Here is a 13,614-nt window from a genome sequence, read left to right on the forward strand (position 1 = left end):
AAGGCTCGGAAGGGAAGGAGCGCCATTTGACTTTTTGAATGAAAAATTATCTCCATCGTTAGCGGACACCATGTCGCGTTTGGAAAGCCCCTGTGTGCCTAAACATTGGAGCTCCTCCACAAGTGACCCCATTTTGGAAAGTAGACCCCCCAAGGAACTCATCTAGAGGCATAGTGAGCACTTTAAACCCCCAGGTGCTTCACAAATTGATCCGCAAAAATGAAAAAGTACTTTTTTTTCACACAAAATTTCTTTTAGCCTCAATTCTTTCATTTTCACATGGGCAACAGGATAAAATGGATCCTAAAATTTGTTGGGCAATTTCTCCTGAGTATGCCGATACCTCATATGTGGGGGTAAACCACTGTTTGGGTGCACGGCAAGGCTCGGAAGGGGAGGCGTGCCATTTGACTTTTTGAATGGAAAATTAGCTCCAATCGTTAGCGGACACCATGTCGCGTTTGGAGAGCCCCTGTGTGCCTAAACATTGGAGCTCCCCTACAAGTGACCCCATTTTGGAAACTAGACCCCCCAAGGAACTTATCTAGATGCATAGTAAACACTTATAACCCCCAGGTGCTTCACAGAAGTTTATAACGCAGAGCCGTGAAAATAAAAAAATAATTTTTCTTTCCTCAAAAATGATTTTTAGCCCAGAATTTTTTATTTTCCCAAGGGTAATAGGAGAAATTGGACCCCAAATGTTGTTGTCCAGTTTGTCCTGAGTACGATGATACCCCATATGTGGGGGTAAACCACTGTTTGGGCGCACGGCAGGGCTCGGAAGGGAAGGCACGCCATTTGGCTTTTTGAATGGAAAATTAGCTCCAATCATTAGCGGACACCATGTCGCGTTTGGAGAGCCCCTGTGTGCCTAAACATTGGAGCTCCCGCACAAGTGGCCCCATTTTGGAAACTAGACCTCCCAAGGAACTAATCTAGATGTGTGGTGAGCACTTTGAACCCCCAAGTGCTTCACAGAAGTTTATAACGCAGAGCCATGAAAATAAAAAATAATTTTTCTTTTCTCAAAAATGATTTTTTAGCCCACAATTTTTTATTTTCCCAAGGGTAATAGGAGAAATTGGACCACAAAAGTTGTTTTCCAGTTTCTCCTGAGTACGATGATACCCCATATGTGGGGGTAAACCACTGTTTTGGCACACGTCGGGGTTCGGAAGGGAAGTAGTGACGTTTTGAAATGCAGACTTTGATGGAATGCTCTGCGGGCGTCAGGTTGCGTTTGCAGAGCCCCTGATGTGCCTAAACAGTAGGAACTCCCCACAATTGACTCCATTTTGGAAACTAGACCCCCAAGGGAACTTATCTAGATGTGTAGTGAGCACTTTGAACCCCCAAGTGCTTCACAGAAGTTTATAACGCAGAGCCGTGAAAATAAAAAATGTGTTTCCTTTCCTCAAAAATATTTTTTTAGCCCAGAATTTTTTTATTTTTGCAAGAGTAACAGGAGAAATTGGACCCCAAAAGTTGTTGTCCAGTTTCTCCTGAGTACGCTGATACCCCATATGTGGGGGTAAACCACTGTTTTGGCACACGTCGGGGTTCGGAAGGGAAGTAGTGACGTTTTGAAATGCAGACTTTGATGGAATGCTCTGCGGGCATCAGGTTGCGTTTGCAGAGCCCCTGATGTGCCTAAACAGTAGGAACTCCCCACAAGTGACTCCATTTTGGAAACTAGACCCCCAAGGGAACTTATCTAGATGTGTGGTGAGCACTTTGAACCCCCAAGTGCTTCACAGAAGTTTATAACGCAGAGCCGTGAAAATAATAAATGTTTCCTTTCCTCAAAAATATTTTTTTAGCCCAGAATTTTTTATTTTTGCAAGAGTAACAGGAGAAATTGGACCCCAAAAGTTGTTGTCCAGTTTCTCCTGAGTACGCTGATACCCCATATGTGGGGGTAAACCACTGTTTGGGTACATGCCGGGGCTCGGAAGGGAAGTAGTGACGTTTTGGAATGCAGACTTTGATGGAATGGTCTGCGGGCATCATGTTACGTTTGCAGAGCCCCTGATATGCCTAAACAGTAGAAACCCCCCACAAGTGACCCCATTTTGGAAACTAGACCCCCGAAGGAACTTATCTAGATGTGTGGTGAGCACTTTCAACCCCCAAGTGCTTCACAGAAGTTTATAACGCAGAGCCGTGAAAATAAAAAATAATTGTTCTTTCCTCAAAAATTATGTTTTAGCAAGTAATTTTTTATTTTTGCAAGGGTAACAGGAGAAATTGGACCCCAACAGTTGTTGCCCAGTTTGTCCTGAGTACGCTGGTACCCCAAATGTGGGGGTAAACCACTGTTTGGGTACATGCCGGGGCTCGGAAGGGAAGTAGTGACGTTTTGGAATGCAGACTTTGATGGAATGGTCTGCGGGCATCATGTTACGTTTGCAGAGCCCCTGATATGCCTAAACAGTAGAAACCCCCCACAAGTGACCCCATTTTGGAAACTAGACCCCCCAAGGAACTTATCTAGATGTGTGGTGAGCACTTTCAACCCCCAAGTGCTTCACAGAAGTTTATAACGCAGAGCCGTGAAAATAAAAAATAATTGTTCTTTCCTCAAAAATTATGTTTTAGCAAGTAATTTTTTATTTTTGCAAGGGTAACAGGAGAAATTGGACCCCAACAGTTGTTGCCCAGTTTGTCCTGAGTACGCTGGTACCCCAAATGTGGGGGTAAACCACTGTTTGGGCGCACGTCGGGGCTTGGAAGGGCGGGAGCACCATTTGACTTTTTGAACGCAAGATTGGCTGGAATCAATGGTGGCGCCATGTTGCGTTTGGAGACCCCTGATGTGCCTAAAACAGTGGAAACCCCTCAATTCTAACTTCAACACTAACCCCAACACACCCCTAATCCTAATCCCAACTGTAGCCATAACCCTAATCACAACCCTAACCCCAACACACCCCTAACCACAACCCTAACCGCAACACAACCGTAACCCTAATTCCAACCCTAATCCTAACCCTAATCCCAACCGTAACCCTAATCCCAACCCTAACCACAACTGTAACCCCAACACACCCCTAACCCTATCCGTAATCCTAACCACAAGCCTATTCTTAACCCTATTTCCAACCCTAGCCCTAATTCCAACCCTAACCCTAAGGGTATGTGCCCACGTTGCGGATTCGTGTGAGATTTTTCCGCACGATTTTTGAAAAATCTGCAGGTAAAAGGCACTGCGTTTTGCCTGCGGATTTACAGCAGATTTCCAGTGTTTTTTTGTGCGGATTTCACCTGCGGATTCCTATTGAGGAACAGGTGTAAACCGCTGCGAAATCCGCACAAAGAATTGACATGCTGCGGAAAATACAATGCAGCGTTTCTGCACGGAATTTTCCGCACCATGGGCACAGCAGATTTGGTTTTCCTTAGGTGTACATGGTACTGTAAACCTGATGGAAAACTGCTTCGAATTCGCAGCGGCCAATCCGCTGCGGATCCGCGGCCAATCCGCTGCAGATCCGCGGCCAATCCGCTGCGGATCCGCGGCCAATCCGCTGCCAATCCGCTGCAGATCCGCGGCCAATCCGCTGCCGATCCGCGGCCAATCCGCTGCAGATCCGCGGCCAATCTGCTGCGGATCCGCTGCCGATCCGCTGCGGATCCGCGGCCAATCCGCTGCCAATCCGCTGCAGATCCGCGGCCAATCCGCTGCCGATCCGCTGCCGATCCGCTGCCGATCCGCTGCGGATCCGCGGCCAATCCGCTGCCAATCCGCTGCAGATCCGCGGCCAATCCGCTGCGGATCCGCGGCCGATCCGCTGCGGATCCGCGGCCGATCCGCTGCGGATCCGCGGCCGATCCGCTGCGGATCCGCTGCGATCCGCGGCCGATCCGCTGCGGATCCGCGGCCGATCCGCTCTGTGTGCACATGCCATAACCCTACCCCTAACCCTACCCGTAACCCTAACCCTACCCCTAACCCTACCCCTAGTTCTAACCCTAACCCTAGTGGTAAAAGAAAAAAAAATATTTTCTTTATTTTATTATTGTCCCTACCTATGGGGGTGATAAAGGGGGGGGTTTATTTATTATTTTTTTATTTTGATCGCTGTGGTAGAACCTACCACAGCGATCAAAATGTACCTGTAACGAATCTGCCAGCCTGCAGATTCGGCGGGCGTACTGAGCATGCGCCCGCCATTTTCCAAGATGGCGGCGCCCAGCGAGGACACGGCCGGACACCGGGAGGATCGGTAAGTATGAGGGGGTGGTGGGGGGGTGGATCGGAGCACAGGGGGGGGGATCGGAGGACGGGGGGAGCGGACAGGAGCACGGGGGAGCGGACAGGAGCACGGGGGAGCGAACAGGGGGACGGAGGGGGGTACCTGACAGAACGGACGACTGGGGAGAAGATCGGGGGCGGTGGGGGGGGCCAGTACATGATTTCCAGCCATGGCAGATGCTATTGCAGCATCGGCCATGGCTGGATTGCAATATTTCACCATTTTCATAGGTGAAATATTGCAAATTGCTCTGATTGGCTGTTGCACTTTCAACAGCCAATCAGAGCGATCGTAGCCACGTGGGGGCAAAGCCACCCCCCCTAGGCTGAAGTACAACTCCCCCTCTCCCTGCAGATCGGGTAAAATAGGAATTAACCCTTTCACCCGATCTGCAGGGATGCGATCATTCCATGACGCCGCATAGGCGTCATGGGTCGGGAAGGGGTTAATACAAAAACAAAATTGCGGCACCTTTCCTTTAAGGATGTTAGTAATAGTAATCACTAGAGCAAGGGGGCGATATCTTGTATCTCTAAGGGAGGGGTCATACTTCCGTGTGCAATGCGAGAAACTCTCCTCAATACCCGGCCCAGCTGCATGTGCTTCTATGCAGCTACACGCTCCGGTGTCGGGTATTGAGGCGAGTTTCTCGCATTGCACACGCAAATGTGACCCCAGCCTAATACTTTTATTTTCTAACGATGCTTCAATTATCCAATTAACATGTTTAATCACGGAGGGAAAAAAATGTGTGAATGCCAGATGTAAAAATAGTGTCCACCACTTTACACCAATGTATTCAGTCAGAATAGACTTTATTTGGCAGACTGTGCAATTGGCGACTTAAGTTTCTGAATACATTGGAGCATATAGTAACACAGATGGAGGCCATTTCCCACACACGGTGTGACATACCCTAAAATTGGTGACTAACAATTTCTCTCTTGTTACTCCTGTTCTATAGTTGACTGGGGCTGTTTTTCTCTGGTTGAAGAATTTTTCTTCAGGTTTTTACATTTTTATGGCATTTTAATTGGCTTATTTAATGCTATCTTAAGAAACAAATGTCAGGAAAAACACCTTCAAAGTTTTGTGATTTTGAAATTTTTTTATGGATTTAATTTTGATAATGCTTTTTGCTGGTAATAGAAAATGACAAGTTGGCTCATGTAGTTATCATACTGGCTCCTAAAGATTCCAATAGTTTGTACATCCCTGAACTACAGTGATAGATCTTAGGTTGCATTCACCTGTCTGGTTTTGATGTCCGGACCGGTCGCTGGCCCACTAACCCAAACTCGACTTGTAGGCATATTTGAGGCTGTTGCATTCAGAAGACCCATGGCTGGTCTGGAAATCGCAGTCTGTATTCTGTCTGTCATAGATATTTGCATTTCATTTTTAAGACCGAATTTAAGTATAAAAAGTAGTTGTGCGCTGATAAAAATGTCATCTTCCCAATTGTATTTCATCAATTGTTTATTTTCCTGAAAAACATACCCACAATCGTTGACGTTTTGAATGGGTAGAGTTTTACATCGGTTTCCTGCCCATCCATATTGTAGCTAACCTAGCGACCCATCCTAGCCATGTCCTCAATAGCAGGAAGTGACAAGGACCAAGGCCTTTCCATGATCTTATTATCGATTGCCAACAAATGACCACGCTCTACTTTTATTTGTTTAAACCAGATCTGTTCTCAGGCTTCACAATGCAAGCTACATTTCATTATCATATTCCTGTAGAATGTAAGCCCGCAAGGGCAGGGTCCTCGCCCCTCTGTATCAGTCTGTCATTGTTAGTTTGTTTACTGTAAGTGATATCTGTAATTTGATGTAACCCTTTCTAGTGTACAGCACCATGGAATTAATGGTGCTATATAAATAATAATTTATCAAATAAATCTTTTAGACCTGATGAGGCTGGTGTAATTACTTTGGAAGTCCATGTCGTCATGGCTGTATGATCCGCAAATTAAGATGAGCATTTTATAAGTCCAGCTAGAGATAGACTCTAAAATTCTTGTTTATTATTTGGAAGGGAATTGTTCATAAAGGTCCGTACAGAGATTCTCGAATGGACTATAAGGCTATGTGCACACGTTAGTATTTGGTGCAGAAATTTCTGCCTTTCTTGGCAGCTGCAAAAATGTGCTTTTTTGGTGTAGATTTTTCACCTTTCGTTAGTATGATTTAAATCTGCACCAAATCTGCAAGTCAAAAATAAGCAACGTGTGCATGAGACTTCAGGATTCTCATTCACTTTGCTGGCATCAGGAAACCCTTCTGGTTTTGTGGCAAATCTGCACTGAAAAAAACACTACAAAAATGTTTGCACAGCCTAAAAGTACATACACCAGTCTGATAAGTTCTTTGATATCTATTTAACAATGTATTCAGTTAGCACTGTAAAATCTGGTTCTGCTCTGAGTAAAGAAGAAGCGGAGGCCATGGAGGTATTCTGTGTAATCACTTTTGCTTCCTGAAATAGAGAGGCTGCGGCTCTTGTAGACACGCCAGAGGTTGCACAGGATCTGTCCCTTTTCATTATGGGGTTGGCCTTGACATAAAGCATTCTTTATCCCTCCGTGCATAGGCTTCCTGTTTTCTTCTTTTCCTTTTCGTTTTGATGTAATCCAGTTTTCTGCACTTGGTAAAATGATTCCATCTTCACAAAGTAAATATTGTTCTTTGACAGATCATTCAGTTTAGCAGCACCCCATCCCCCCAGCCGGGTGACTTGTATGTGTGTCACTTATGGTATGTTCACACGTTGCTTCTAACTCATGATATTCCCATAGAGCGCTGTTTCGGGGCATTTTCTCAAGGACCTACTAATGCAATGCTGATTAATGTTTCTGATCTTAGGACTAAAACAGTATGGTTACATGGCATGTGTGCAGAATATGTGTGCGGAGGTTGGAGACTGGTGTCACATATCCAGGTCATCAAAACATGACCTCTGAGCTCCACTGTTCACAAGATTGGTTGGTTGTTTCCGATAGCACTATTAATTTCTATGAAGAGTGTCTGCTCACCCGTTGTAAGCTTTCCTTTCCTTTTGGGGGTCCCAGAACTCAGATTTCATTTTATCAAACCTTTTTGTTTTGTTCATTAAAAGAATAACTACCGGTACTTTAAAGTAATGTAAGGTTATTTAACTTCTTCCTGACTTAACATAATAATATTATGTTATTTGAAGCAAAGAGAATTAGCAGATATTATAGCGCCGTTTATTCCGCTTTTTTTCCACGCACAGTGTCCATTTGTCTAAATCCAGATTTTAATTTCTGTAAAATCATTCATGATCTGTCTTATCTCTTCATGAAATATGTAAGGCAGTGTTACTGCAGGTACATGTAAGAGATGGCGTGTCAAGCAATTAAACTGTTGTGAATCTCCTCCATATTATTTACTTTTGCTGAGAGCTAAAATTCCTGATTTTGGTTTACAAATGCTGGTGTGTGAATAAGGCTTTACTGTTGTGTGCTTTTCTAATGATATTCTAGTAAGCAGCCACTAGTTTTCTAGAAAGTTTGTTTGCTGGTGGATACTGCCCTTTCTAGGCTGCTGGTTGCTTATGTAAGTTGTTACTGGGCCCTAGAGGATTGCTATACTTTACTTTTTTCTTTTGTGGAAGCCTTTTTTTTTTTTTTTTTTTTTTAAGAAAATTCAGTTTTTTTTGCTCTTATAATGTAATACAAACCTTATAAGTTTGGTATCACTGTAGTCGCACTGGCCTGAAGAATTATGTTTCCTTGTCGTTTTTGAATGAATGACTTAAAAATAAATAAGAAAAGAAGCAGATATTTGAATTGAGTGTTTTATTTCACCTCACTTGGCATTTTTTTCTATTTCTCACTTCATCACGTGGTAAAATGAATGGTGTAATTCTACAAATCCAAACATCTTGCAAAAAAAAAAAAAACTATGTAAATGACAAAAAAAATTAAAGACCTGGCTCAAGGAAGATGAAGGGGGAAAATGAACGCTAAAAAATAAAAACAAACACAAAAAACCTCCCAGTGACAAAGGGATTAAGTGCAGATTACCAGTGAGGGAGTCTGCTCCCAGCTGAAGGCTCTATTATTCCATGGCTCTCGCCTTCTGCCAACTACTGATGGGTCCTGTGTTTACACCGGTACAAGGGTTCTGCTTTTAAAGGCTTCCTTTGTATTCCACTTAAGGCCCCGTCTCACATAGCGAGATCGCTGCTGAGTCACAAGTTTTGTGACGCAACAGCGACCTCAGTTGCAATCTCGCTATGTGTGACACGTACCAGCGATCAGGCCCCTGCTGCGAGATCGCTGGTCGTGTCAGAATGGCCTGGACCTTTTTTTGGTCGTTGAGGTCCCGCTGACATCGCTGAATCGGTGTGTGTGACACCGATCCAGCGATGTCTTCACTGGTAACCAGGGTAAACATCGGGTTACTAAGCGCAGGGCCGCGCTTAGTAACCCGATGTTTACCCTGGTTACCAGCGTAAATGTAAAAAAAAACAAACAGTACATACTCACCATCTGTTGCCCGTCAGGTCCCTTGGCGTCTGCTTCCTGCTCTGACTGAGCCGCCGTAAAGTGAGAGCACAGCAGTGACGTCACCGCTGCGCTCTGCTCTCACTGTACGGCGGCTCAGTCAGAGCAGGAAGCAGACGCCAAGGGACCTGACGGGCAACAGATGGTGAGTTTGTTTTTTTTTACATTTACGCTGGTAACCAGGGTAAACATCGGGTTACTAAGCGCGGCCCTGCGCTTAGTAACCCGATGTTTACCCTGGTTACCCGGGTGCTGCAGGGGGACTTCGGCATCGTTGAAGACAGTTTCAACGATGCCGAAGTCGTTCCCCTGATCGTTGGTCGCTGGAGAGAGCTGTCTGTGTGACAGCTCCCCAGCGACCACACAGCGACGCTGCAGCGATCAGCATCGTTGTCTGTATCGCTGCAGCGTCGCTGTGTGAGACGGGGCCTTTAGGCCGTGTGTCCACGGTAAGTAAACGCTGCTTGTTTGATGCTGCAGCGTCAAACACGCAGCGTCCAGATGTTCCAGCATAGTGGAGGGGATTTTTTGAAATCTCGTGTCCACTATGCGTGGAAACCCGCACGCGGCGGGCCTGCGACTCCGGACATGCTGCTCGTCTTTTCAGATCGCAGCATGTCCGTGCTACCTGCGGCGACGCTGCGTCGCCGCAGGTAATATCACAGGGCCCTATGGCGAGGGGTGCGATGATCCCGGATGTGTACTGTACACATCCGGCATCATCGCGTCCCAGAAAGGGGGCGGGGCTTAGCGCCGAGCGGCTTCGCCGCTGCGGCGATACCACCGGCCATCCTGAATGTGGACACGCACCCTTACATGTTTCTCTGTTTTGCATGGATGGCCTGCAGGATCTTCCTTTGGTAAGAAACTCAAATATTTAATAAATATAGTTGATTTTTTTTTCCATGTTTTTCCTTTTTGCCTTTTTTTCTTTAATCAAATAAGGATGGTTCTAGTTCAAGGTGCCATCTCCATTCTGTTAAATATACTGAATTTCTGTCCCATAAACTCTATGAGAAAAGGAGAAGGGGTAATAATGTGTGTCTTTATAGGTTTCAATGATTGAGGTCAGTGATTATCAAAAGGGTATTCTGGCAAGTAGTTGGGGGAAGGTGAATGTGGTAGAAATTGCACCAGAAAAGTGAAGTACATGCTGTGCACCAACGCCAAATATATTATGGGTGCCAGTCCTGTATTTGACCTGTCTGTACTTTGCCTCTGATGGCTTTTGTGATGGCTTGTCTTTCCTCCTGTTCATGTCTCCTCTGCCTATGGCTGTTTCCACAAGGAGATGGCCTACAAATAATTGTGTGAGTGCATCAGAAAGATTTCATTCTAGGCAAATTGTCACTGATCATATAGTCTCTGCACTTGATTTCACTGGCCAATGATTACTATAATAGAATATGTAGGAACCTGCTGTATCCGTGAAAATCACAGCTAGGGCACATGCCGTAGATGAAACCTAGATGTGTGAATGAGGCCTTAATGGTGACCTCATGCAGCAGTTCCAGCAAAATCTTGCTTGTTCATTTATTATTTAAAAATGCAAGGTATTTTTTTCTTTTTTGTTGTTGTGAGTGGTCTTCTTCTTATGGTGTGCTTGCACCATAAAAAGTGCAGCAAAATGGTGTTCAGCTTGTGACCGCAGTCTTTTACCATGAACCCAGCTCCTGTTTGCAGATTCTTATATGATTATCTTCTTAAAAATCCAATTAGCTTCAGAAAGGCATTTCATTTGCCGATTAATGAAGCTTACTAAAAAAGAATCTTAGGTAAAACAAGAGTTCAGGAGCCTGTGTGCTTGTAATGAAATTACCTGATGGCTGTGTCAGAGGGGGATGCCTGGTGTTACTGTATAATAAGGGCTCGTCACTCTGGAGAATCGCTGCCAGCTCATTTTGTGACAGCCGTGTACTTGATTTTTTTTTCCCTCTCCACCTAATTGCTTCTCATTATTTTTGTTCAAAGTTCTAGATACTGTGAAGTAATATGTGAGAATAATTATAGACATCTGCCTTTGTCGGACAGGTAGAAAGACTGATATATGTTTCAGGGATGGAACTACAATAGATGCATGGGTTGCAATCACACCAGGACCCTGGAGACTTAGGCTGTGTGCACACGTAGCATATTTTTCGCGTTTTTTTCGCGGTTTTTCGCTATAAAACCGCGAAAAAAACGCTACCATTAAGCATCCTATGTAACAGAATGCAATCCGCATTTTTTGTGCACATGCTGCATTTTTTTCCTGAGCGGAATCACATTCCAGAAAAAAACGCAGCATGTTCATTAAAATTGCGGAATCGCGGCGATTCTGCACCCATAGGAGTGCATTGATCTGCTTACTTCCCGCACGGGGCTGTGCACACCATGCGGGAAGCAAGCAGATCATGTGCGGTTGGTACCCAGGGTGGAGGAGAGGAGACTCTCCTCCACGCACTGGGCACCATAGAATTGGTAAAAAATAAAAGAATTAAAATAAAAAATAGCGATATACTCACCTTCGATGTCCCCCGCAGTCTTCCGGCCTCTCCGCTGCACACTGCCGCTTCGGTTCCTATAGCTGCTGGGCGGTGAAGGACCTGCGATGACGTCACGGTCTTGTGATTGGTCGCGAGTCCGCATGTGACCGGTCACGTGACCAATCACAAACCGTGACGTCATCACAGGCCCTTCACCGCACAACAGCTATAGGAACGGACGCCGCTGAGGTCTGCAGGTGAGTATAACCATGTTTTTTATTTTTTTTATTATTTTTAAACATTCGATCTTTTACTATAGATGCGGCATAGGCAGCATCTATAGTAAAAAGTTGGTCACACTTGTCAAACACTATGTTTGACAAGTGTGACCAACCTGTCAATCAGTTTTCCAAGCGATGCTACAGATCGCTTGGAAAACTCTAGCATTCTGCAAGCTAATTATGCTTGCAAAACGCTAGTTTTCTGCGGGTATATGCATGCTAATTCTGCATGCGATATACCCGCGGCAGGAGGCGCAGAATTGCCGCGGCAATTCTGCAACATGTGAACTTAGCCTAAAAGTTATGTTTCCACGGTCAGTAAACTCTGCGGATAGGACGCTGCGTACATCCGCAGCGGCCAGATGTTACAGTATATTGGATGGGATTTTATGAAATCCCATTTCCACTATGTGTGCAGGGACGCCTCCGGCTTCCCTGCGTATACACATGTGCGGCGCGTCTTTCTAGACTGCAGCATGTCAATTTATATTGCAGAGACACTCCGTCTCCGCAAGATAAATATCACCGTCTATGTATAGGATGCGGCGATTCCGCACGGGTCAATGAACACATGTGGAATCACCGCACTTACAAAAGCCGGCAGCACTTTGGACGGAGCGGACAAGAGCTGCGTCCAAAGCGCTGCTAATACTGACCGTGCAAACACACTTAGAGGCCCAAAAAGTCTCTTTGGCCTGTATGAAAAAAAAACAATACTATCAAAAACTTACAATAATTGGGGCCCCATGAAATTCAAGGTACGCCACTGTAAGTGATGCATATATCACAATGTGATCAGTATCTAAAGAATTGTAGCTTTATGCACTTGATCTTTAACAAAACATGACAGTCATTTAAACTTTCTTTGTTTTTTTATATATTATTGTATACATGTATTCTAACAAGGTTCACATAAATGACCTGATAGAAAAATCAGATTAAAGTTATTATGGATTCCCATATACTATAGATGAAAGTTGGCCAAACCAATCAATTTAAACGGAACGGCTGATTAAAGGGATTCTGTCAGCAGGTTTTTGCTATGTAGCCTGACAACAACATGAGGTAGGGACAGAGACCCTGATTTCAGTGACGTATCACTTAGTTCACTAGGTGCAGCAGTTGTGATAGAATCAGTTTCTCTGCTGCAGATCTCAGAGCTCTGATGTTGTGCTGTGTATAACGCCGCTCACACCACTGATTGGCAGCTTTCAATGTTTGTCAGCTGCTAATTAGTGGTGGGGTTTGACTAGGAGGCACAAATCCATTTGTCCTCTGATAACCTCCTGCTGATAAAACACTGATTGTACTGAAACAGCAAAATACAACCCAGTAAGTGGCACATCACTGGAATCGGGGTCTCTGCTCCTACATTATGGTGCTCTCAGAATACCAAAAACCTGTGACAGGTCCTTCCAACTGTCCTCTAGCAGATTGTTGGTTTTGCTTTCAGGGAATATAAGTAGCTGCCAAAGGGTTTTGTTGCAGCTTTCTCCCGTCTCTTTTTGAAAACACGTGAGTGTTCGCCCGAGCTGCATATTCCTGCGAATCGGTTAATAATAATTTTATTTCCATCATGTCAACATATTCCGCAGCACTTCAGAGAGGACAGGAGTTTGCCTCTGAATCTTAATCCAGCCCCTTACTGAGTGTAAGGAATGCCGCCACTTGTCATGAACCAGCCAGCTGTGGTGTTACTCCCCCATTGTGCCCATTTTGGTGATGCTGGGGGAATCTGGTTTGAAAATTCTAAAAGTTGGAGTTGTGCAAAAGTTTTGTGACTTTTCAAAGCAGTTTAAACCAGAATTCTGACAAAATACATCCAATGTGTATCCCTGAGCTCTGCCTTTAGCCTGTAATCTTATACTGCCTTGGAACTGAGCTTTATTGTGCCTCGTGGCCATAAATAAATGCCTATGAGGATTGCAATGTGAGTATTGGCCACTAGTGAGACACATGTTAACATGTCTACCCTGAAATGCAGAAATTTGTGGTAGAATTCCACACTGATTAGTAGATATTATGGTTTAATGTCATGATCTGCTCTCGGATGGAAGAATTGCTGTGTTTCCCAG

At 44.8% G+C, this 13,614-nt stretch overlaps 1 protein-coding gene across 15 annotated transcripts in view; it reads left to right on the plus strand.

Moving 5' to 3' along the window:
• Positions 1-13,614, plus strand: part of FBRSL1 (fibrosin like 1) — a 796,611-nt gene that overhangs the window by 345,072 nt on the left and 437,925 nt on the right. The window lies entirely within an intron of this gene.

Source organism: Ranitomeya variabilis, chromosome 1 (assembly GCF_051348905.1).
Source record: "Ranitomeya variabilis isolate aRanVar5 chromosome 1, aRanVar5.hap1, whole genome shotgun sequence".
Lineage (NCBI taxonomy): Eukaryota > Metazoa > Chordata > Amphibia > Anura > Dendrobatidae > Ranitomeya > Ranitomeya variabilis.